Source organism: Sminthopsis crassicaudata, chromosome 1, assembly GCF_048593235.1.
Source record: "Sminthopsis crassicaudata isolate SCR6 chromosome 1, ASM4859323v1, whole genome shotgun sequence".
Taxonomy (NCBI): domain Eukaryota; kingdom Metazoa; phylum Chordata; class Mammalia; order Dasyuromorphia; family Dasyuridae; genus Sminthopsis; species Sminthopsis crassicaudata.
This window is the reverse complement of record NC_133617.1, coordinates 671829556-671856295: the sequence shown is the minus strand read 5'-3', so window position 1 is coordinate 671856295 and position 26740 is coordinate 671829556. Positions and strand designations below refer to the sequence as shown.

Here is a 26740-nt window from a genome sequence, read left to right as displayed (position 1 = left end):
TACAAGGAAGGAGAGAGTTCTCTCAGGCAAGGATGAAGTTCCATATTCTCAGCTAGTGAACCATGGCCTTTGTCAATTCTTCTCTGGGCTCAGGTTGCTCCACAGATCAGGTGATGAAAGGCATCTGTATTAAGAGCCCTGAGAGCAGTAGACCCCTAAGCCTGGAGATCATTGGATCATAGATTTCAAGTTGAAAGGGACCTTACTTAGCAGCTGGCTAACTTTAGTCCCTTCATTTTATAGATAAGGAACTGCAGCCCAGAGAAGTTGCAATTTATCCAAGGTCATACAGAAAGTGGCACATCTGAAACCAAGGTCTCTGATTTTTTACCATGAGCACATATTTTAAATCAGGGTATATCACCCTTTGTGGCAGAGAGAGGAAAGAGAACCCAACTTTGAGTCAGAAGAATTGGCTTCAGGTCCTACTTCCTTCCTCCTCTATTTGACTGACATCACTTAGGCTTTCTGAGTCTTTCTTTCCCCATCTGTAAAATGGGTGGATTACTTGCACCCTTACCTCCTAGAACTATTTTAAGAAAAGTGTTGTGTTAATCTTTTCAGCACTGTGGAAAGCTCCATGAAGGCAGGGTCCATCTTTTACCTCTGTATTTTCAAGCACTTAGCACAGTGTCTGGCACATGGTAGGTACTTAAATCTTTATTCACTGACTTTGTTTATTGCTTGACATTATAAAAACAGGTTATTTCTATATAGAATATCTAAATATATATAAATAGCATTTATACATGGTCGATATATCTGTATTTTTTTCTCTATACAATATAGTAATTTGTATGTGTTTCTATTCAGCCAAGCTCTGGGAGGTCAGAAATTCTATCTTTTTACTCATTTTTGTCTTCCATCTACATGTAATAGGAGCTTAATACATTTGGTGAATTGAATTCATCTTATACACAGTGACAGACTAAACTCCCTACAATCATATTCCCTTCCCTGTTTATAAACCATCACTGACTCTCTACTGTCTATGGGATCATATCCAAACTCCAAACTTTGGAGGTCTTTCATGTCCTGATTCAAGCTACCTTTCCAGCTTCTCAGCTGTTCCTCCTCCATTTGTTCTCTGACTCTTACTGGTCTTGGTTACTTACATACTTTGTGCTTATTCTGGATGGCATACTTTTTTGCTTGCGATATCTCCTCCCCTTCCTAGAATGGCCTCCTCTCTTCTCCATCTGTCCAAATCATCTCTATCTTTTCAAGACCCATTTTAAGAGCTGTCACTCCATCCAAGACTTCCATTTCTGATTCTTCCATTCCCTGCCCATACTGATGCTGTTATCCTCTGACCATTTATAGTTCTCACAGTCTATACCAGATGACGCAACGCTTAATCATATCCTGTATTGTTCATTGTGTGTGAATCTTCCTTCTCCTCATTCACCCCTAAGACCATGGTGTTGTAGAGAAAAGCATGTCCTTTTTCTCCTCCTCTCCAGACCAGGCCTGGGTCTGCACCTCCCAGATTCTCAGAATATTTATGCTGAAAGGGATTTCAGAGACCATTTGATCTCAACCTTCTCTCAACCCTTCCATTTTAGCAAATGACAGAGCAGGGACTTAAGACTTCAACCAGGCCTACATAGCTGAGATGAGGGTTCAGCAAGGACATGGTGAAGGATGAAAGCTCCAAGGAATTTTCATTTCTCTCCACAGCTTTTAAAATCATCAAGTTTAAGACACCTGCCTTTTCTTGCCCCTTGCTTTTAAAAACCAATTTATCCCTAGGCCTAAATGTCTACTCTGTGGTCTCTAAGTGAAGCTTGGAAACCAGGGGCATGAAGTCTTGAAGAAAATGTACCCTGGCATGTTGAGAATCCTGAGGGGCTAAGAGGGGGAAGACAGCCCATCTGTGATACTTGTCTGACACCCAAAGCTGTTTTTCAGCTCAGCCTGGGGTCCTGCCCAGCTTTCACGGGTCTCCTTGACATCTTAAGCTTGTAGCACTTCCTAGACTATATTTAATGATATTAATAACTACAACCCCACCAAAAACAAATTATATTATACAATATTAAATTAACAAAGAATTTGTGACATTATGTTCAGAGGAAGTTCTTGGGAAAAGATGCTTAGCCTAAAAAAATTACTCTTTAAAGCACTAAGAAGTCCAGTCAATTTGTATGTAATGTGTTAATTACAAATGATTCCTATCTGTTTATTATAGCCTATCAGGAAAATCTTTTGGGGGGAAAAGAGTGATACATTATCCTATAGATGGTCCTTATTGTCTGTGTACTTGAAAGTAGTGAAGTTTGAATTTTTTTATAAAAATCTAGATTTCAGACTAATTACTCTTATTTAATCATAATGATTGAAAATGAAAATGAAAATTTATATGAATCTTTCAAAAATCTAATTTCTGAACTTTCATGCATTTAATCACTCAACAAGTAGATCAGCAATAGATCACATATTTATTAAGTGTTTGCTATGTGGCAAAAAGGGGCAGCTAGATGGTGCAGTAGATAAAGCACCAGATTTGGAGTGAAAGGCACGAGTTCAAATCCAGCCTCAGACACTTACTAGCTGGGTGACTTAACCATGATTGCCTTAGTTTCCTCACGTGTAAAATGAGCTGAGAAGGAAATGACAAACCACTCCAGTATCTTTAGCAAGAAAATCCTAATGGAATCACAGAGTGTTGGACAGAACAGAATATCAACAAATGTGTTGTTTGTCAAATGTGGCAAAAAGCAAAACTGTCCCTTAGGAAGCTTAAATTAAGACAATAAGTAAAAGGGAAGTAGAAAGGGGGTAGAATGGGGAGATATTGGGTTATTTGCATAGGTGAAGAAGATGAGGAGGAAAGGGAGTCTGGAGAGAATCTGGATAGGAGTGAGCATTCCTCTCCAACAGTGCTCCCAGAGAAAGAAAGAGTCACATAAGGAAAAGACCCACTCTTGGCCCTCAGGAAGCTTTTGATCTACTTGAGGTGATAAATCATTACAGAACTATGAAAGTATATAAATAGAAATAATATGTAGTTTATAGTTGCATTGATTTGTTGCTGAGGAACACTAAATGAGTTATTAGTGTGTAGAGGAGAAGGGAAATGACAACGGTGTCATGGAATTGACTTAGATTTTTAGAGAAAATACCAGAAGAAATAATAGGATATGACAGAGACCCACCCTGGGGCAGAGGGTGGTCAGGAAACCCATATTTAGGGTCACCAGTTTTCTGTCCAAGACTGACAATAGAGAAAGCCTCAGTTTCCCCCTCTAAAATGGGGGTGAGGAAGAAGGGAGTCCAAGTTCTACATTCTAAGATTCCCTGATTTTACAAGTGGAGTAAGAGGAAAAGGGGAAAGGGGGGGGGAAATAAGCAAATACTCAGAGACAGGAATAAGTGTGGTGTGTTCAGCAGATGACAAAGAAAGGAGTCCAAGATGAATATGTGAATAAATATGGCAAATAGGTAGTTGATGGGTTGGCAAAGTTTGGACTTGGTTCATTCAACAAAACAGAGCCTTTATCAGTTTTTAGTACAAGAGTGGCAATTGTGAAAGATATTTTAGGGAGATCATTTTGACAGCTTACGAAGGATACACTGAGCCCTTGAGATTTAGGGGGATGGGCTTGTGTCACTGTTCAAAAATCTTGAGTGGATCCCTTTTTACTTACTAATTTAAAGGTCAGATTTCTTTTCCTGACATTCAAGGACGCTCAAGGGTCACCCAACTTTTCCAACGTTATGTTCTCTTATTCCTCTTTTCTTCACTCTTTACTTCCCCCAAACTTCACCACCCCCTGCTTCTACTCTCCATCTCATCCTGGAATATGCTTGGTAGTCTCTTACCTCTATATTTTTTTCATTCTGTTACCCAAACCAGGCGTGCACCCCCTTCTTCCCTCTTCTATCAAATTACTACTTTAAGCTCCACCTCAGATATTGCTCCTATACGGGACTCCTTCAGATCTGTTTTGAAGATAATGACTGTTTCCCTCCCCCTAACTAACATAGTACCTTTTCATATATCATTAGTGTGCTGTCCTGACAGTCTGTGAACTTCACAAAGTCAGGGCCTCTGCCCTATCTGTAAACCTTGTGTTTTTCCGTGGCATAGAGTACTTCATTGCTGAATACATGTTCAAGCAATTTGAACCACAGACAAGAGCTACCAGCCTCTGAAGGCAGCCTTGCCTCTGCTTGGTGAGCAGGTGCCCTTGTTGCTTATGTTTTCCCCACTGGGCGATGGGAAGAGTATTATTGGCCTCTTTCATGCTGTGGGAACTTGGAAAGCTTGTGGCTGGTGAGTGGTGCTTGCCAAGGCTAAAATATAGATGTGCCATCCACCCAGAGACATTGTGCTACAGTGTGCATCCCTGTTTGCATAATCCAGCCCAATTCCGAAAGCAAAAAAGTGCATGTTCCTAAAAGGGCTTCCACCATGAGGGTGAAGGTTGCTGATTTGGAAAAGATGACTGGAAAAGATAAATAACAACAAGGTCCTTTGATTTTTTTTGTCACTCAATATTTAGATAGCAAAAAAAGGTGGTCCAGTGGGCCAGGAAGACCCAAGTTCAAATTCTGATTCAGATGTTTGCTATGCCCCTGGTAATTCACCTAAACCATTGTCTGCCTCAGTTTTCTTAATTATAAAGTAGGAATAATAATAGCACTATCCTCCCAGGGGTATTATGAAGATCAAATGAGATCAGATTTATAATGTGATTATCGTAGTACCTGGTATATGGAAGGGGCTATGTAAATGCTATTCCTTTCCTTCCTCTGTTGTGACCAAGAGATTAAGAAACACATAAATGAGTGGGGAAAAGGACCAAGGGGAAGAAATAATAATATCAACAATAATAATAATCACAGCACAATAATATTGTGTTTATTTCCAGCTTATCCTGTTTATAACTTGTTTGTGCAATGTTGTCTGAAGAGTGGATCCTTCCATTAGATTCTCAGCTCCCTTTTGCTTCTCTTTGTATCCCCAGTCCTTAGGTTAATGCCTGACATACAGTAGGAGCTTAATAAATGCCTACTGACCACCTAAGGTTTGCATTTACATTCATTTTCAATGTTGCTTTGAATACATTATCTCATTTGTTCTTGGCAACACTGAGAGGGCTAGGTGCTATTAAACTGAAGCTCCAAAAGGGTAGTTGACTTTCCCAGCAAGCCAGTTAAATACTTAAAATAGAATTCCAAGGCTTGGCCAAGCAAGAAGTAGGATCATCGAGGACCCTCTCATTACTGCTGTTAAGAGAAACACAATCTCAGCTAAGTTGTCCTCAACACTAGCCTGACTCCCCCATGGTCCCCAGTCAAGAGGACTCTTTCCTACGTCTTACCCCCTGGCTCATGCCTATAATTCCTTCTTGTTCCTGCCCCTTTGAATCTTACCCTTCCTCAAGAAAGTCTTCTTTGGTCCTTTCATTCATGGTGCTCTCTCCCCCTGCAATACTATTGTATTGGGAGTCTGACCCACCATCTCCTCCATCCTTCATTCCCATTATTGTCCCCATATCTCTCCTGTCTTTTGTGGCTAAACTCCTTAAGAATTCCAGCTCCAGTGGGTCTCTAAGGCTAAGGACTGGAGATACAAAGAAAAGCAAAAGGGAGCTCAGAATCTAATGGAGGCATCCACTATTTAAACAACTTTGCACAAACAAGCTATAAACAAGATAAACTAGAAATAAGTGCAATATGTCTCTACTTCCTCTCCTCCCACTTTCTTTTTAACTCTCTCGGCTGCACTGAGACTACCCTGTCCAGAGTTACCAGTGATCTCTTAATTTCCAAATCCATTGGCATTTTCTCAATCCTCCTTTCCGACTTCTCTGCAGCTTTAAGCCCTGTCAGTCATTCTCTTCTCTTTTACTCTTTTCTCTCTAGGTTTTAGAGACACTGAACTCTCCATCTACCTAGGAGAGTATTCTATTCAAGCACCTTTTCTGGATCTTCATCCAGGCCACACCTATCATGAATATCCCATAAGGCTTCCCCTCTTCTCCCTATTTACTATTCCTTACTATTACTTGTGATTTCATCAATTCCTATGAATTCCGTTATCATCTCTGTGCTAATGATCATCCAATCTCTTTCTAGCTCTAACCTTTCTGCTGACTTCCAGTCTTGCTTTAAAGACTGCCTAGTAGATATCTCAAAATGGATCTCCTTAAACTCATCATGTCCATTCTGCTTGTTTTAAGGAAGAAGGAGAGTGTCTAGTACAATGACTGGCTCTATATCCCACAGAAAATTAGAAGAACTAGGATCCACATCCGTGTCCTCAGTCTCTCAACCCAAGGTCACCTAGTGAGTAAGTGGCTGAGCTGAGACTGGAATTCAGCTCTTTTGTCACTTTCCTTGCCTCCAGCCCCATTTTAGGTTCACTTAGATATTTTCTAGGTCAAATCCAAAGTCAATGTTTTAAGAGTTGAGGACACAGGCAGAAACTGTCAGCAGAGCCAAGTGCTTAGGAAGGAGAATGGAACAATCAGGACTTGTAGGAGTCTGTGGATTTAGTTTTTTTTCTTTCTTTCCCTCCCTTTTTTTTACTTTTATTTATTTTTTTTTTATTTTTTGCTTTCAAGGAGATTAAGCTATTTATAGACCAAGCTGCTACTGGTGAGAAGCCTGAGAAAACCTATCTCTTTGCTTTTCTGGAAGCTGCCAAATGAAGCCTGCAGAAAAATTCCAGAGACTCGATTGATTTGGAGTATTTTTCTATTTTAAGCTAGAAGGTAGTTTTGGATTTGGGGCTGATTTCCATCTTCTCCCTTAAAGTTTCAGATGGTGGCAAATACTCACTGTGATGGAACGCAGTCTTGGCCCAACTCCTCACTAATCTGATGGGCGCAATGTTTGTAATTCTGTGGGTTTTTTCTAAAAAGTCATTTATTTTCTAATTATTCCTTGTCTTGCATAACCATGCATCGCCAAAGTGTTGCTTTTTAAAATATTTATCTCTTTACGCCGCCAGAGCAGCCTGTGGACCATGCTAGCGGATGAAATAAAAGTCCCTGTCCCTGGTACAGCCTCATTCCTTTGACTTTTCTCAGGCTGTTTTGACATCTCCTTGTAAATACATTTATTTTTCATTAGGATGTTTCTGAGCTCTTGGCATCCAGAAAGCCATAGCTATTATGCTGTTCGTCTGTTATGGACGGAATGAGGATAAACAAGTGTAATGAACTCCGGCTAAAGTCATTCCATGGATGTCACTTGATCGGGGGGTTCAGCTCATGATCCCTCTCCTTGGAGAAACTTTTCCTGATCCCTTGCTTGCTGGTCCCCTCTCTTCTTCTATTACCATATATACTCTCTCTTCGTCTATCACCACAGGCACCCACCCCTGTTGATATGTTAGAGGAATAGAATGCTGACCTTAGTTTCAGCAAGACCCCCCTCCAGTCCACTAATCCTGACTCGGATGTCTATTAGCTCTCTGACCCTTGGGAGAATCATTCGATTTTTAAAGATTTGGTTTGGAATTGGAATGACAATAACACTTAGTTCACAAGAGTGTTGTGAGGCTCAAATGAAAGCACTTTGCAAAACTCAAAGCACGGGATACATGTGAATTGATATTATTTTGTGACTAGTAGAATACAAGCTTTTTGCGGTCAGGAATTATCTTTGAGTCACACACATTTATTAAATACTTACTTAATGCCAAGTTCTATACTAAGAGCTAGGGATACAAAGAAAGGGCAAAGAAAAAAAAATCCTGTCTTCAAGGAGTGTGCACTCTGATGGAAGAGATAACAAAAAATAACGAGGTACATTATGTAAAATAGAAGAGATCAGACATTATTAAGAGGGTCATACCCTCTTCTGGCTTTCTTTATAAACCGAGCATTTAGCACTTAAGCATATGCCTTGCACATAGTAAGCAAGTACCTAATAAATATTTATTTGTTGACTATACTTCCCCATCATACATGCCTCTTTTTTAAAATCTCTGAAATCTGTCTTCTTTCTTCTTCCAATATTACAATGAAGTCATAAGCATTAATGATTAGTGGACCAAGTTTTTATTGGAGGTTAGAAGATCGTGGCTGGAGTATCACCTCCACCTCTACTAGGTAATGCAATGAATAGAGGAAGACTTGGACCTGAAATCAGAAAGATCTGGCCTCAAACGCTTGCTGTCTGTGTGATTCTGGGCAAGTCACTTAACAGGTCTTTGCCTCAATTTCCTCAAATATAAATTGGGAATAATAATGGCTTAAAAAATATATCAACCTGCCAAATGGGGATAATAACCTATCTACCAAGATATTTGTAAAGATCAAATGGGATAATATTTGTAAACATTTTTTTAGAACTTGGCATATAGAGGGCACTTAAATCTTTATTTCCTTCCTTCTTTATCTACTGGAGTGACCTTGAGCAAATTTCCTTATCTATCTGAATCTTGGTTTATTCTTTAAAAGAAGGGTAAGACTAGATAATATTTAAGGCTGCCTTCTTATTCTAATTTATAATTATTCTATTTATAAGAATAAATTTTATTTATTATTAATATATTAATTAATTTTGATATATCAATTATTTAATAATTCTATTTCTGATCCTAGTTGGTTGTCTTTATTAAGCCCCCATCCCCTCTGCCATATGTCTATTCCTATTCTAAATTATATAGGAATAGAGGAGAGACAGGAAATCGGTCACCCTTGCCCCCAGGCTAATTGGTGTGACAATACATCCGAAGGCTATGGTTATATGGGATGGATTGTTTGAGTTCCAAAGATGGGGGGAGAGCACTATGACAAAGAGGAAGGAAGTGAGTCTGGGGAAGCAGCTTGGACATATGTGAGGCATTAGCTTTGCAAGCAGAAGGCCTGGGTTCAAATTTTAGCTCCCACAATTATTACTGGTGATTATTTTTCCTTTCTTATCCTATCAAGGTTGGACTAGTTGATTTTTAAAATTTCTAAAAGCTATGAGTTCATCCATTCACGCTACAAACATTTATTAAGCTATCTATCCTGTGCCAGAAACAAACATAAGAAAGCCTAAGGCTCAGAAAGAAGGGTTGGGCCCAACAGGAGCTAGGGACTTAAAAGGAGTTCAGCCTTGAGTCTGGAGGAGTCACCGAGACCCCTAAACCTGCCGGCAGGATTAGAATTTGGGAGGCAGAATCTTCCTGCAAGATGGAGAGAAAAATAGCTTTTTTCTTCTCCTTTCTCTTGGGAGGTAAGACAGATTGATATAACAGTGTGGTTTACACACAGCCCTGGATTCAAGTTGGGCTAAGAATTATGAACAAAGATAGCGAAAGAAAGAATAGAGAGAAGCCAAGATTTTTCAGGTTAGCAGCATGACAATACTCCCTCCTTCCAACCTTTCAATTATTACTGTTATTTGTGGCATCCCCACCCCACTCTGGTTTCCCCTCTCTTCCTCTCTTGTAAGAGGCTCCTTTCCAATCAAAACCCTTTTTTTTTTTTAGCTCATTGAGTCTGAAAGAGAGAGGGAAAGAGAGAGAGGGGGAGAGAAACAGGGAGGAGAAGGAAGGCAGAGGAGACGAGAGGAGGGAGTTATATGTTTTATGCTGAATTTTAAAATAACTTATTTTTTCCAATCTCTAAACTGCTAATCTCCCCAAGCTGAGGAATTCTGGGACAAAGACGAGTTCTCAGAGTGGAACTCTGTAAAATTAGCTTCTGCAGTATTAGTGTTTGCACAGTTAGAGATTGAAAAATTGCATTTCCTCGGCCTGATTGGGGGAAGGGGGGAACATTCTCCCTGGAAAGAGGTGCTGCAATTCTCTTGCCCAGCCTGGCAGGTGAGGTGTGGACCTGGACCAGAGGACTGGGAGAGAGGAGGAGATAAAAATGTTTTATGAAAGCTTTCCAGAGTGGATAGCACTGGGTACTTACCCCAGAAGCCTGCGTTCTCTTTACTGGCTCCCAGATTGTAGAGGTCAGTCAGTCTAGGGTTTCTATTGGGTAAATTTTAGGGGGAGCTGTCAGAAATGAGGGAGGGAAGGCTAGAGTCATAACTAGAAATTTTCACATTGGGGCAAGTTATATAAAATTTTCTCAGGGCAAACATCATAAAATAGCCCTTAAATCAATTTTTAGATATGAATTCAGCTTAGGCCAGGATGGAGAAATTCTGAGTCATAAGAGTGAGAAAGGATACGAGAATGAGAGCTCCCCATGGCAGGGCTGATACTGGAGAGACTATGTTGGGGTTGGGGTAAAGCTAGGTGAAGTGGGCCAGGAGAAACTCGTTTTGGGAAGGGAGTAGCAGCCCATCTGGTAACTTCCTGTTTTAATTATTCTTTCTAGGTAGATGCTAAATACTAAAGGAATATAAGTATGTTAACCCTTCTAAATTTTAGTACTATGATCTGTTCACCCTAGTTATGTCTCTGTAGAGATCTTTTGCAACCTGGTGAGAGCCATCTTTTCTTTTCTGCTGTCCTCACTTCTGCCTCCTGCCCAAGCTCCCTTATTATGTCTCTACCATGCTGTGCTCTTTAATTTAAGATCAAATTATCTCAGATCTGGAGACTATTCAGTATGGTCTCATTTAACAGATAGGGAAACTGAGGCCCAGAAGACTTACTCACCTAAAGCTCCACAAAACAGTTGCAGAGAGGTCTGCAGCGTCATCTCCTTTATGGGGGATCCTCAAGGACAAGACCCTGTTTTATTCCAGACATTAAGAGCTTTTTTCCCCGTTACAGTCCTCCAAGGATCCAGAAGTATGGAACAGTTACTCAACAAGTGCCCACTAACCACCAGATTGTTCCCTTTTCCACATCTTATCTGGAACCTGATATCCCCTGGCTTAGGTTTTCCTAATGCAGAGAGAAAGACAAATCTGGGCTCTGGTTGGTTGGGCTGGGGCGAAGGAGTGCTACATGTCTGTGTCACAATCCCAGAGTGTCAACAAAGGAGAAAAAGGAGAAATCAAGCCCAGAAGCTCCAAGCCCTGGCCACCCATCAGGCCTCTTGTCTGCCTGAGTGCCTCCTGACTGGCTCCAGTTGAATTCAACAAAAGTGATTTTTTGCTCCTGATGAGCCAATCACATCACCCTTTGGGTCATGCAATGCTGCTCTCCCAGGGGCACTTAAACACGGCAGCAGTGGTGGTGGTGGTGATGGTGGCAGGCGAGGGCCAGCAACATGGATGGCTGAGACATCAGCCAGAGCAGCCAGAAGTTTTATTGGTCTTCCCAGAGCATTCACTGAATCACTGTGACTATAGAAACTCCCGCAGCTGTATACAAAGTCCGATTTTAAAAGTCACAAATTCAGGTAGGTAGGATTGAAAGCTAGAAACCTACTCATTTTCCACAGCAGGGAACTGAGGTTCAGAGAAATGAATTAACCAATATTACACAACTAGTAACAGCTAGGCATTTTTTTAAAGTTTTATTGGAATATTTTGGGGTTTTTTCTATTTCAATAATTTCTTCCCCTCCATGAGCCTTCCCTCATGACAAAGAAAAGCAATTAAGCTAAATCAGTCTTAGTGATCTCATCTGAGGCATCTGTACACAGTGTTCTGTACCTGTTGTACCCCACCATAACCTCTTCTCCAGAGCCAAGGTTAATCATCACAGTTACTCAAGTTCTGTCTCCTTTTACTGTTCTTTTTACCTGTATTATTGTCATCATTATGTATGTTGTTCTTCTGCCCCCCTCACTTCACTTTATATAAACTCATACAGGTCTTCCCAGGCTTCTCTGAATTCCTCACCCTTCTGATAAGTCCAAGCCAGGCCTGGAACTTTTGCCAGCATTCTTTCCACTATATTGTGCTGCTTTTCTGGGCAGGAGGAGCATGTCTGGTCTAGGCAAAAGTGACCTCTTCACTTTAGAGATCTGGCATGACTTACCTGTGATTGCACAGCTACTAGGTTTAAGAGCTAGGCTTAGAACCCGAGGAAAATGAAGTGCTTATTAAGTGCTTATTCCCTGTAGGCAGTGGGGAAGGGCTCTGACTCCAGGTTCATTTTCCAGAGGAAGGGGACCTAGAAGTTTGGTTTAAGGAAGGAAAATGGAGGGATGTGCATCTGCCCCTAAGGACTGAGGCTCTGGATGGAAGAAGGATGAGGAAAGATTCCAAGAAGACAAGAAATAATAGAACCATGGATTCTAGATCTATAAAGGACCTTAGAGAAAAGAATACAGAAGCCATGAACCCCTGAAGCGTGAGCATGGCATTGGGATATGGTGGAAGAGCCCTGGACCTGAACGTGAGTCCAGCTTTGCCCCAGCTAGCTGGTGACTTTGGACCAGAGACTTCCCCACTGCGGACATTGGAATCAAAGATCTGGAAGGTCTCTTACAGCTCTAAAACCCAAAGTCCTCTTATTCTGTTTCCTTGGAATATTTCCCAATTCTGATGCCATGTAAAGCTTCAGTCTTCAGAGCTAGGTCCATAGTGAAGATTCCCCAAATCTGCCCCCGGACAAGGACACCATTTGGCAACTGTGTCAGTCACTCAGTGCTACCATTGGCCTATGCCTTGACTGTAGGCAGAGGTAAAACCCTTATATCTTGTATCCCGAGGTTGGCTGTGGGGAAAGAGAATTCCTGCCTTTATTATTGAAGTCTAAAATATTTGGGAAGGGAGTTGATACCAAACCCACTTGCATAAAGCTGAAAAGCACATTCATACCACGCGGGGATCTTCCCAGCCCACTGGGCTCCATTTCAAAATCCACCATTATCATTCCCAGCAAAAACAATGTCCCCAAATCCTTTGATTATGTTCTCCGCTCTGTACCACGTTATTATATCTTCTTATTCTATTAGCAGGCAATAATAAAAATAACGATGCTAATTTTTGTTGTTTGCTAGTAAAAGAGGGAAGAGCCTTTTCTTCCTCCCCCAGGATCTTTCCCTGCTCAGCAGCCAGGCCTCCTAGTCTGATGTAGGCAAAAGACAGGACCCAGAGAAATAGAGGAGATGTGTGAGGGGGTGTGTTCATAAATCCAGAACTTTAGAGATCTCTTTGTCTGCCAGTGATTCCCTACTGATGACATCAGTCCCTAATATTTATCACAGACTGGACATTAACTCACCTAGAGGATAAGAGTTTTATGGGGCAGTAGAGAAGGGAAAAGGGGAAAAGATTTTCTTAAATATTTAACTAGGGGCAGCTAGGTGGCGCAGTGGATAGAGCACCAGCCTTGAATTCAGGAGGACCCGAGTTCAAATCTGGTCTTAGACACTTAACACTTCCTAGCTGTGTGACCCTGGGCAAGTCACTTAACCCCAGCCTCAGGGGGAAAAAAAATCTTTAACTAAACTCTATTTTTCAATAGCTCCTTTTTAAAGTGGGAAACAACTTGTGTTCTCTTCCTTCCCAAATTCAGAAGAGAGAAATTCTAATAATATCTTTCAGGACGCCTTTCACTGGTGCCAACTGGTTCCCTTCCATGACAATCTTCAAGAGTTTCTGTGCTCTGACAACTTGGTCTAGTTTTGGCCAGCCTGGTGATGGTCAGCCTCTCCATACTGAGCTAGGTTAGCCTCTGATGCTCAAGCCAAGATAACAGATTTTAGAATCAAAACTGGGCTAAGTGCTGTGACTTCAAGTTCATTTCCTGGAGAAGAGTGACAAAACAGGACAAAAAGGATTATGAGGTGAGAAAGCCAAACCGAATTACAGCAGAGCTCTGAGGAGCAGAAAGAATGGAGGGTGGTAGCCCCAAGCTTCCACAACCTGAGGGAGGACTTTGGGATATTACCCAGAGGACAAAAGCTGGGTGTCCAAGAGGTCTTCCCTTGGACCATGATGTTTTCCACAGGACCCAAGGGAGATATAGTTACATCTATATCTACATCTACCAATTGATCAAGTGACAGATATCTCCATTGACAGATTTCTGGTACTCCTCCAATCACATCGCATGATTTGCTCCTGACCAGGGTATTGTCCCAAAGGATTTTTCTTATTGAAAAGTCATTGCAGAGCCTTTATGTAGCCTCCAAATTTTTCTCCTCTTTCTTCTAAGGGGTCTTCCAACTCTACTCAAACATTTTCTAAACATTTTCATAATTGAATGATCATGTTGCTCACAAGGTCATTTTAACTCTACAACTACCTTGAGAAGTGGGTACTATTTCCATTTTGTATGTCAAAGTGTCAAGACATGAGTTAATTGAATACAGCTAAGTAAGTGCCTAAGGTCAGATTTGAACTCAGTTTCTTTCTGGTCACTTCTGTCCTCACCCGAGAGGCAGCATGCTTTAGCAGGAAGGAAAAAAAATGACCACATTGTAACGTTCTTTAATGTGATCACTGCCTCTCCCTGAAACTCCATTTCCACCTCCCCGGAATGAGAGAGTTGGACCAAAGATCCCATAAGTTTATTCCACTTTTTAATTCCTAAGATATTCAGGCTTTGTCAAGTGAACTTGTGGATCAAGAACATGGGTCTCCACATAGGGTCTGTGTGAGCCCCTTGCAAAGGAACAGATGGTACACAGGGATTCGGAGGAGATATTGATGACATTCATTTGTAAGGTCAGACTGTCCACGTCACCCCATTCTGTTCTGTTCTGAACACACAGAGACACCTAATTGGAAAAGGTTATCAAGCCCAGGAGCTTTATCAGAGCTGAATACTGTGGGCAGGCACCAGGCCGCCCAAGTCCAGCTTTCCAGCTACTGATAGAAGCAAGCAAGCATGGAATGGTCACCCCTGCTGGCTCCCCCTCCCCCTTTGGACACCCCAGTGTTTATATGAAAATGATCTCAAACAAAAACTTTATCAATAAGAGAGGATGATAGTGGGTGGAGGGGTGGGAATGAAAAGAGAAGGAGATAAGGGAAGAAGATATAGACGTGGGACATAGGGGTCAGTGGAGGAGGAGGGGAGAGAAGAGTGAATGGGGGGTGAGGGAAGGATTTGAGCAGGCTGTTTTACATATTTAAGCCTTTTCAGGGATGCTACTGGTTCCAAGTTTCCTTCTGAATGCAGACCTTGCTTTACGTAATAGGCATTTTCCTGCTCCCTAATTTTGTGTAAACTGAATCCTATTTTAATCATCCTGGTCTATTTAAAAGAAACCTTCAGTGACTCATTAAATCAGCCAGTCCACAAGGAGAGTAGAATGTAAGAGCTGGAAGGGGCTTCATATGGCATCTAATCCAACATGAAGCATGAATCCTCTTGACCATATCCTTAAGAAGGGATCATCCAGCTTCTACTTAAAAATCCTCTAGTGACAGGAAACTCACTACCAGATCTGATTATTAGAAGATTCCTCTTAATGTTGAGCTGACTTCTTTTCCTCTATCTTAATCTAATCCAATCTTCGCATTTGAGAGCTGAGGACACTGAGATGCAAAAATTTTGGCCAGTCAAAGGACGGCATAAGTGATGGTGCTGGGATTTGAACATGTGTCCTCTGACTTTGTCTGACCTTCTACCCCCATGGACAGTGACAAAGGCTTGGGATCAATGAAAGAGAGAGAAAAAGCTGCAAGGGATAATGAAGTCACCTGGTCTAATCCTTTTTTTTTTTTTTTTTTTTTTTTTTTTTTGAGGGGGGGAGGTATCCATAAGTATTAAAGGCAGGAGAAAGAAAATTAGAAAGCAAAGGTGCAGAGGCTGGAAGAATGGGGATTGTGCTTGAGGAACAAAAAATAGAGATCAGTCCTGTGACTTTCATGTGAATGAGAAATGAGAAATAAGACTGAAGTACAGGAAGGTGATACCATAGAGGTTTTAAATCTGGACTTTCACTTGGAGGTAAGACTCCTGTTGTCAAATGAAGAGCACTTTTGCCAAAATGAATTAACCTCTCGAGGTATATACCTGTAGTGTGAACTTTATCAATTAATTAGTCAAGAAGTACTTCTCATACACCTATTGTGTGCCAGGCACCGGAGATAACAAAAACAACAATAATTAGTCCTACATGGACATTAATAAGTATAGCAAGGTAATTTTGGGAAGGAGAAGGCGCTAATACCTCGGAGATCATGAAAGGGGAAGGAGAAGGAGGCAAATATTTATTAAACACCCACTATGTGCCAGGTACTCTATGAAACATTTTACAAATATTATCTGATTTGATCCTCACAACAACCTGGGGGGCTATTGTTATCCTCCCCCATTTTACAATTGAAGAAACTGAAGCAGACAGATTAAGAGACTTGCCTAATGTCAGAAAATTTTTCATATCCCTAGCCAAAATCCACATCCTCTCCCCGCAACCATCACAGCCAGACTTCCAGGGCTCAGAATTCAGCAGCTGAAGTCAGAGTTTATCAGAAGCTGATTTTTTTTTCTCCTTTCTTTGCCAAAGTGTTGGCCAAGAGTCCAGAGACAGAGAGGTGGAGCTGCCCCCAGGAGGGCGTGCCATCAGGTGTCTTGCCCTGTGTGCCCCATCCAGCTCTGGCCCAGGTCCCAGCTGCATCCACGCTATACCTTCCTAGGCAAGGATGGAGAGAGATGGATCGGCACTCTTGTAACTCAAGTGGTTTGCTGAGCTCGGGCCATAAGTGGCTCATTCACATTCCCGTTCCCTGATTCCAGCCCTTCCTGAAAACAGCTGATCTGTATTTCTCACCCAGCTGCAGGACCATACCGCTTTCAGGGGTGGGCTTGTTGGGTGTTTTTAAGAAAATAAAGTCCAACCCGGGCTTCCCATTCCAACCAGTAGCTTCTTTCTGGGACAGAGAAAAGAGGAATAAAAGAGAGGAGGGAATGACAGAGGAGGAAATGCTTTCATGTAGATCTGTGGGAGACAGATCATCAATAAAAGCTAGAAGAGGCTTTAGAGATCATCTAGTCCTTCTTGTTCATTTTACAGATAATAAAGCCAGTGCCTAAGTGGCCCCACAGGTGGGAATGGCAGGATAGAAAGTCAGGCCCTCTGGCATGAAGCTCAATGCCCTTCTCTACCTATTATGGAGAGACCTAGAGTTCATTAGTGGAAATTCCTCATTTTACATAATGGGGAACTGAGTCCCAAAGACAGGAGGAATCTTGCCTAGAGAAACAGATATTAGTGACAGGTTATTGAACTTAAACTCTAGTCCTCTTACACAAAATCTGGTGGTCTTTTTACTATACAATTGACTATTCAGAAGTCCTGTCCTCAGAAAGGATAGAAGAGGAACTGATCCAAGCCCTACCTTCAAGGAGCTCATTGATGGATGATAGTTTTGCCAATACACACACACACACACACACACACACACACACACACACACACACACAGCATTTATAGAAATAAACGGGATGTCACAGAGCATTGTTACATGAGTGACACAGATAGTACAAATGCTGGAGGAGTTTGGAGGAGTGAAAGACAGAAGGGTGGCCCAGCATGGTTGGGAAGGCTTCAGAAAAGGTGGGACTTAAAAGACAGGTAGAATCTGAATAGGCGGAGAGGAGCGAGGAGGGCGTTCCAAGCCCTGAACAAAGACACGGAGGCGGAAATGTGAGGAGTGTGTATTTTTAAAATAATAATCAGCCTTAATGTTCCAACAGCCTCTTCTACTTTTAAAAAGCTCTTTCTTTAAAAAATAAAACAAGCTTTGAGTCAAGTACAATATTTGGCTACAGCGGCTGTAAATTAACTCTCTGCGCAGAGCACAGAGCTTCCTTTCTGGAAGGCTCTCTTGAGCCTCCAATTCCAGCTTCTATTCTAGGGTTCCTGGTTTGGGGCAGAGACATCAAGGGGGGTGAGGGGCTGGGAACAGGGATGAGGGGGAGGGGGCAGGCAATAGAGGGCCTGGAGTCTCTTTAGCATTCGAGAGTCATTCCTTTAAACACACATTGTCTCATGCTTCAATTTCATGACTGAGCAGTCCCAGAAGAATTGGCAGTTCATCTGAAATAGCTGAGGCTTGTAGGTGATGAGTGGAAGTGGGGTTTCTGCCAATGGGGCCTTGAAGGATGAAGATGTTCCCAGAAGCTTTGTGCTGGAAGGAGGTGGCCTGGACAGGGCAGAAGGTGGGGTGTGGAGAGACTCACCCACCAGATAATGGAGCCAAGGTGGGACGAGACCCACTCTGTATAATGGGACCGCAGGGTTTGGAGCCGAAATCGGAGAGGATTGTGGATCTGCTTGGAGAGGAGTTGGTGAATTTTGGAGTAGTATTGTCTGTAGTAAGTATATCTATTGGGCCCCCTTTAGGTAGAATATTCAAGACTGACCTGAAGGTGATGCTGGGTCCTCAGAGGCTAAAGAAACACTAGCCCTACCAATCAAAGGTAGGACTGCAAGGGCCCGGAGGCAATAGCTTCCAGCTGAGTCGGGGTAGCATCTCAGTTCATTGGTTCTATGGAAGCAAGGGAAATCAGTGTCATTTAGTCATTTTGCAGATGAGAAAATTCAGACCTAGAGAGTTGAAAAGGGGCCTTACCCAGGCAGAAATGACTAAGACTGCACCTGAGTCAGGTCTTCAGGTTCCAAAGCAAGTATGCTGAAGCCTAGTAAAGTGCAGAGAGACTCAGCCCCCAGCCCCCTCCCCAAAGGCTGGTGAATGGGTCTTTGTTTTTCTAAGCTACCACACAAGGCTTAAGCCCCCATGGTCTCAGAAACTGGAGTTGGAGTTGGGGGTGTATGAATCCCTCCTTTGCTAGGTGCTCCAGGAGTGGCTTCAGGCACAGGTCACTTCCCTCTCAGTCCCCTCATCTGTACAATGATGGGTACTGAGCTTCCGTTCTAATTTCATGATCCCATGAACTGATGAAAGCCATCGCTCCTAAGGCGTGGAGAGCTCACCACGCTAATGAAATCAGGTAGTTCATTGCTGATTATAAACCTATCATTAAACCAGCAGACGAAGACAGTAATTCGATTTCAAGTCAATTCAACAAACATTTACTAATCACCTACCATGTTACAAGGCACTGAGCAAGTCACTTAACTCCAGGTCCCAATTTCCTCATCTGGAAAATGAAGAGCTGCCTTGAATGTCTTCTAAGGTCCCTTGCAGCTTTAAAAGTGATGATCCTATGATCATTTGCCATACAAAAGCCAAAAAAAGGTAAATGGTCCCTACCTTCCAGAAGCTTACATTTTCCCAAAGGGAACACCACAGATACTCTAGTGAGTAAAAATAAAATAGACAATCAGTCTAGGAAAATAATTTGAGGAGAGACAAAGGGGTGCTAAAGGCCAGAGAGACCAGGGAAGACCTGATGTACAAATCAGATACTCAGAAATTTCAGATTCTCAGCCACAGCACCTGAGCTGGAGATTCTAAGAGAAAATAGCATGCAGATACAGGAACCATGTGTACAGAGCCTTGGAGAAGGGAGGTGGGATGTGCATGGGGAACAGCTGGAATACAATGGCGTATGGATGGGAAGTTAAAATGCCTTTCCAATTGGGAAGACAAGAAAGAAGCTTGCAGCTAGAGGGAGGCTCTTAATTACAACATGAGGCTTCAATGACCAGTCCGCAGTTCCTCACAAGCTTCCGTGGAGAAGCTGAAGCTGAAGTCCAGCTTTCTTATATGGCAATAGTGGTTAAGTGACTTCTCCTTGTTGCACAGTAAGTGTCTGAGACTGGATTTGAATTCAGTTCCCCCTGATTCTAGGGCTGATGCTCTATCCACTTTACTACTTCGCTGCTCCAATATGATTTTTTTTGAGCACTGAAATTTCTTACACTTTTCATTTACAATACAGGTGTTTCTTCCCCACCCCCATATATGTACACTTCAGTCAAACTGCCAGTTTCACCTCATGATATCTCTGGATTATGTCCCCTTTTCTCCTCCTGGATTGTTGCAATAGTCTGCTTCTGGGTCTCCCTGTCTAAAGTCTCTCCTCCTTCCAATCCCTTTTAAACATCCATTATTTGCTCATACTTCTCACTCTAGAATGGCCTTCTCTGCCCTGTCCAATTCAAATGCCACTTCCTCCAGGAAGCCTTCCTTGGCCATCCTGTTTGTTACAACCATTTCCCTCTTTGGAATTCGCAAAGCATTTGGTTAGTATCTCTCCAAAGCACTTCTATAATATTAGATATTTGGGTCTGAGTCTTACCTTTTATACCTCACTGTGAACTCTATAAAAGCAGAAAATATTCCCTACAAATTTTCAAGCCTTCCACACTGGGCTCTGCTACTCAGTAAGTGCTTACTAAGTGTTTATCCAATGCGGAATCTATTTTGTTTTATTAATTTATTTTTTCTGAGGCAACTGGAGTTCAGTGATTTGCCCAGGATCACACAACCAGAAAGTGTTGAGTGTCTTCAGGCTGGATTTGAACTCAGATCCTCCTGAACTCAGGGCCGGTGCTCTATCCAGTACTGAATCTATTTTAAAGTTTACAGGGCTCCAGTTTGTGGAAGGACAGAAGGAGTATTGAGATGTAAACAGATTTCAGAGCTCGAAGGAGCCAGTGGTGGCAGAAAGTTTAGGGAGTACAATTAGTGCTTTTAACTCGGCATTGGTCAGAGCTTTAAATCATAAGATTATAATCATAGACTTTGGAATAAGAAGGGATTTTAGATGCTGTCTAAGACTTAAGGGCATGCAGGCATTTAGTGGTAGTGACAGGATTTGAACCCAGCTCTTCTGATTCTAAGACCAAATATCCACTGCTGTCTGCACCAAGCTAGGGCTTGATCAGGTTAGAGAATCTAGCGTCTGCTTAGATCCCTGAGGAAATTAAGCTGGGTTCCCTCAGGGTGACATCACTGAAGCATTTTGTTTTTCATCTGGTGGGGATCACAGCAGTTAATCCAAATCATTTCTATTCTGCTCATAATGCAGTGAGATATGCTTTGAGCGATTTACCTTGGGCTTTCTATCGTGACAGTTAGTTCTCATTTCCTGAGAACATCCTGAAGTCAATTGAATTCAATTCAGCAAACTGTCTATTAAGGGCTTAATGTGCTCTGGGTGCTGGGGAGAGAGAGATGAAAAAAGACAAGACACAGACCATACTCTCAGGGAGCTGACAGTCTAATAAGGGATTGAAGTATACGCAGATAAGTATAATGAGAAAGAATATGAAGTGAGGAGGACAAAGGAAAAACACAGACAAATTGGTCTGGGAAAATTGGAAGAGAGAGAGATCTCTTTCAGATGGAAAATCAAGGAAAGCTTCACCAGAAGGGAGCACTTTAGTTGAGCCTTGAAGATTAGGGAAAAACAGAAGAAGAAGATTTCAAAAGGAAGGAAATATGTATTTATTAAGCACCTATGGTGTACCAAGTACTGTGTGCTAAGTTATATATATTTTCTACATTTGATTCTCACAACAACTCTGGGAGAGAGGTATTTTTATTATTCCCTTTTTGCAACTGAAGCTGTTTCTTGTCCAGAGTCCCAACAGCTACTAAATGTCTGGTTTCTTGACTCCAGGCTAAGGGCTCCATCCACTGTACCACCTGGCTTTCCCTTACAGACATCAGTGAGGGAAGAAGTGCATCTTGTCATCACTGATGGACCTTGACTTAATGGAGGAGGGTGGGCAGAATGAAATCACTGAATAGTATAGGAGAGAGTATTGAAGCTAAAGTAGAAGGACCTGTATTCAAATCTTGACTCTGGTCACACTACCTGTGTGACCTTAACACTCTATGTCTTGCTTTCTTTCCGTATAAAGTGAGGACATTGAGCTAACTGACCTCTGAGTTCTATTCCACCTTGAAATCTGTGACCCAAGGAATAAGGGCCCTAATTCCCTGGCTCCTATGGTGTATTGGTGAGTACATTTAGGGCTGCCTGCCCAGAAAGCCAAAACTGCCCACTTCTCTTTTTTTCTTCTCTTCTTCCCTCTCTTTAGCCATCATTACATGTCTCTAGCATTAGGTTCTAGCTTAGGATGGTAGACAGCTTACAGATTTGGAGCTGGTAGGCACTTTATAGATCACTAATCCACCTCTATCACTGTACAGATGAGGAATTCAGAGTAGTATCAGAATATGCCTTACATCCACAATGCCAATGGTAGATCTTGAATCCGAAGCCCCAGGATCTGACTCTAGTTATTCTCCCCTCCCCCCTCTCTCTACTGTATTTGCTAGTAATCGTGGATTTTTACTTAATAAAAGGTTTAAAGGAGGCCCACTTTTAGGATTAGTGGCCATGTCTTCAATCCCCTCTCTTGGCCCCCTGCACTTGTGTGTACATAGTAGGTCCTCAGTCATTATTTGTTGAGATCAATTGAGTGAAACTTAGCCTATGGTTTTAGCCACCCCAATTTAACCCAGGATTCACAGAGGATCTACTACATGCAAGGCCCAGTGTTCAGCTGGAAGGAGAATACAGCAGTATTTTATTTGATAGGGCATTGGACTTGGAGTTACAAAGACCTGTATTCATATTTTGCCTCTAGATATTTCTTATCTTTATGCCACTGGGCAAGTCATTAAACCTCCTCAACCTCTGTTTATTCATCTGTAAAATAAGGAAGTCAGAGATGATGGCCTCTAAGGCCCTTTTTAGCTTTAAATCTAGTATAACTAAATTAGGTAAATGAATTTATCTAATCTGATTTAGTGATCTTTTCATTCTACAGCCCTGTGGTCTAATAAAGGTTTAATACATGGACACATCCACATCTGGAATACAAGACAAAATTTTAATCAGGAAATAAAGGAGGGAGAGGGAGGCGAAGAAAGAGGAACATTTTCAAGTGGAGAGATTCAAAGAAGGCTTTGAGGAAGGAAGTGGTACCTGTACCTTAAAGAATGAGAAGGTTTCAATAGACAGAAATAGTGAAGGAGTGGGAAAACATGACTGAGGGGATATAGCTTTTGGTCAGCAAAGGTAGAAAAATACAGAGAAGTTCAGGAAACAAGTTGTCCACTCAGATTTGAGGTTCAGAGTATGAATTAGGGAACAGAGAGAAAAATAATTTAGAAAAAAAGCCAGATTCTGAAGTGCCTTGAATACAAGGCTGAGATGTTTGACCTTTATTGAGAAAACAGGGAAGAACCCAATGAAGATTTTTGAGCAGAAAAATTACATGACTAGATCTGGGCATGAGAAAAATCACTCGTGCATTTATATGAAGGAAGGTTTGAATGGTAGAGAACACAGACTAGAAAATCCATTAGGAGGCTATTATTAGTCCAGGCCTGGGCTAATGGAAATGATGGAAGTAATGGGAGGAACACCGAGGGACAAAAATCTCTGCAGCTGGAGTCTCCCCTTGTCTCCATCAATACCAAGAGGCCTAGAAAAAAGTGTTTTTCTAAATCTTTGCTGTTTTATTCTTCCCAGGATTTCTTCCTAGCTTCCTCTCCCTTATCTATCTGGGTCTATCACTTCCTCTGGCACTCATCCTCTCCTCCTCCTCTTCCTCCTCAGCTCTGGCTATCAGTACCAACCCCTGAGGAACCCTGAGCTTCCTAGATGAGAGATGGAGGAGAAAAATGGGGAGAAGGAGGAGTTAGGACTTGCTACACTGAGCTGTGGTCACTTTCAGCAGCCAGGTCTTGAGACAGAAAAGCTAGCAAGATATGGCTCTGACATCAAACAACTGGGTTATTTTTGGTTTTGTTTTTCAACCCAGAATAAGTCACTTATTTTTCCGAACCTCAGTCTTTTCATCTTAAAATGGAGACAGTCATACTGCGTACCTCATAGGGTTGCTATGAGAAGCATCCTCAGATATCTAACTGGTTTTCAAGAAATGCACAGCAGGTGGGCGTAGGGAGAAGGCCATCTACTGCAGTGTGATTGAAGGACTTCCTGACTCCAGACGGCTCCTCTGCTACTCAAAATGCCTGATAATCCAACCTTACGGCTTCATTCCAGGCATTATTCTCTTAAAAATGCAAATCCCCCAGGACCTATTATTTTCATTTATGTCTTATTGTTAGTCAGTTTATTAGATAATAAGATCACAGGATTTTAAGCTGAGATGGACCTTAGGGATAATTCCTCCCATTTAATAGATCAATAACTGAGTCCCAGAGAGCACAAAGAACTTGCCAGGATCAAGTTAGGGGCAGAGCTCCACCTAAATCCTAGGTCTCCTGATTTTCAGCCCAGAAATATCTCTACACAAGATGCTAATTCCATGATTGTGGGCTGAAGGTGTGTGGCAAGGTATGGAGAGTCCCTGCTGGACTCTCAACACTCTGGGAGATCAGGCTGCTCATGGAAGGCAATGGGAAGGGGGAAGGGCTCTAAAGAGGGTCTCAAAACCTGAGGGTCTCATGCAGGCTTCTTTCAAAGGCTGAGGGAAACTTACCCTTTTACTGTTTCACCTTCTGTCTCCAGAACTGCATGTAACCAGAAGCTTCTATTTGCCTATGGGATCTGGGCTCACTAAGTGCTGGAGCCCTTTAAAAATTACCCACTTAAAGGTGTCTGGCTGTTGGGAAATGAGGGGTTTATTTTTAGTGTTAGCTGAAGAATAATTCATCTAGCCCAGGGCAGAGAGGAAAATAAATTGTTCTATTGACATTTATGAATTTATGCATCTGTTGAGAATTAGGGGGAGCAGATAGAAGTAAAGGAGAGCAATGACGGGGGCAGGGGAATTGGGGGGGTTGAGGAGAGCAGAAGGGGACAGAAAGCAGCAAAGCTCAGGTTGTGTTGTAGAGTTTCTTCTTCTCTAGCATCATTCCCTTCTTCCCTCCTCCTCCCCCAAAGACCTCCCCACTGATTCTAGTGTTTTCTGCTTTAAATTTGGAATTAGAAGCCATCCTGGATATTTAAACTCAATCACCCTGGGCCCCAACGAGTAAGACCCCGGGTAGTTCTGTACAGTTAGTCTCAGACACACACACGCATACCAATGTGGATCTTGGTCCAGACTCTCCTGTGAGCCTCCGAACCTCTCCCATTGCTACGGCACTTTGTGCCCTGTGAGGAAGGCAGCACAAGTACCTTCATTTTCTAGAAATTGGGGCTCCAAAAAGGGACTTAGACCAGATTGAAAAACCAAAGCAGCCTCCATCGCACCTTCTGACTCAGGCAGAGCGCTCCCATCACTAACCACCATCTCCATGTTCACACACCCTAGCACAGAGACTTAGTTACATGGGGGGGCTCTCTTTTTCATATCCACAGGACCCATATTCATAGAAACTCACACCAAACACACACAAATGAGTCTTACTCAGCTAGCACACAATCACACCTCTTTCCTTTCAATGTTTCTCTCTTCTCTCTCTCTATTTCCCTTTCTTTCTCTGCCTCTGTTTCTATCTTTCTTTGTCTCTCCTCTCTTTCTCTCCCTCTCTTTTTCTCTTTCTCTTACACACACACACACACACACACACTCACACACACACACGCACACATGATGACTACCTCTCTTCTCTGACACACACACACCTTCAGCAGCTGCTGCACGTGGCTGCTCATTCCCTTGGATTTATCAAGGAAGATAAAATTGCCAGCACAACCTCGCCATGCTAAACATCCCAGCGCCATAAAAACCTGCAAGCAGTCACTGTCACAAGTGTAACATATTTTCTGAATTAGCCTTACTTAGAAAGGAACAGTTGAAGCAAGCACAGAGATGGAGCTAGGGCTGCTTTATCCTTTTCATCCTCAATCCTTTCCTCCTTCATCTCTTCTCCTTTCCCTTCTTTTTCTCCTTTTTTTCATTCGTTTTTCTCTTTCTTCTTTCATATTCTTCTCAGCCAGATTCTCGTTCTATTGATACTGAATCCAGGGAGACTGAAGTTAAAGGCCCTCCACATGTTTTCGACTTCTTGTGCCATTCATGGCTTTGCCCAGCATCCACAAACCTCTCTGGGACTCAGTTATCCTCATCTGTAAAATAAATGGGTTGAATTAGAATACCTTCCAGCTCTGAATTCTATAATCATCTAGGGAGGAAAGCATCAGAAGCAAGGAAAAGCTGGAAAGTATTTTCCTCAGACCCAGTGATCTTTGTTTTAGACCTCCCCTGATACTCCTGGGTTTCCTCCTTTCTGGCTTCCTAGATTCAGACTCAGGATTTCAGGCTGGGTCACACATCCATAGGAAGGATGGAGCTAGTATAGATATTGTAGTAGACAGTGTAGACATTGACAATAAACTAACCGTGTGAGGAAGGGGAGGATGGAAGTGGAAAAGAGCTTCCTAGGCCCAGAGCTTGGGAACTTGCATAACATAGCAAGGCTTCCATCACTTCAACTTCAAAGGTGGGGGTGAGATCTTGTGCAGGGAAAGGAGAGGCTGGGAGTAAGAGACAAGAATTGGAGTGAGAGGAAGTCTTTGGGGATCACCTGAAGGATCCTCCAGTTCATCCTCATCCAATATTTCACCAGATCTGTTCCTATGCAGATGATGAGAGCTCCCATTTTTAAGGAGCTCTGTGAGGTAGACAGTTATCCATTTTATAGATCAATAAACTAAGGTCCAGAAAGCTCCAAGGATTTGCACAAGATCACACAGCCTGAATTTAAACTGAAATCATCCTGATGCCTCATAAGGGCAGGCCTAATCCAAGGTTTACTGTGGATTTACCATGATTTACTGTGAATCCATGGATACCACTGGGTCCCTTCATTTTCTCCTCTCACTGGGTTCCTTCTCACTTCTTCTCCAGAGCTGTCCATTTAGGGGAGGGGCACAGAAGGTTCTCTTTTAGACCCTCCATACATTTCCTTGGTCCCCATCATTCCCCTCTCTGTACTCTGGCTGCCCTTTATTTTGTCTCTACTTCGTATGGGACAGCCTAGAGATCTTCTGTATTCCCTCCTCTCCTTACCCCTTCAGGCAAGCCTCCTTCCCTGCCCCTCACACCCCAGCAACCTGGCCCTGCTCACCTGGGCTCTTTGAAGAGCACCCCCAGCTAACCAGGCCCCTCCATATAAGCAGAGGTCCCTAGGA

The 26740-nt window shown here is 42.4% G+C and overlaps 1 protein-coding gene and 1 long non-coding RNA gene across 2 annotated transcripts in view; one reads left to right on the top strand and one right to left on the bottom strand.

The window, feature by feature from the left end:
• The window catches only part of LOC141551572 (uncharacterized), a 29900-nt gene extending 19132 nt beyond the window's left edge, over window positions 1-10768 (bottom strand). Inside the window, exon 1 of the long non-coding RNA XR_012484906.1 lies at window positions 10568-10768. This is a non-coding gene — a long non-coding RNA (uncharacterized LOC141551572). The remainder of the gene's footprint in view (window positions 1-10567) is intronic.
• The window catches only part of CACNA2D2 (calcium voltage-gated channel auxiliary subunit alpha2delta 2), a 432295-nt gene that overhangs the window by 117512 nt on the left and 288043 nt on the right, over window positions 1-26740 (top strand).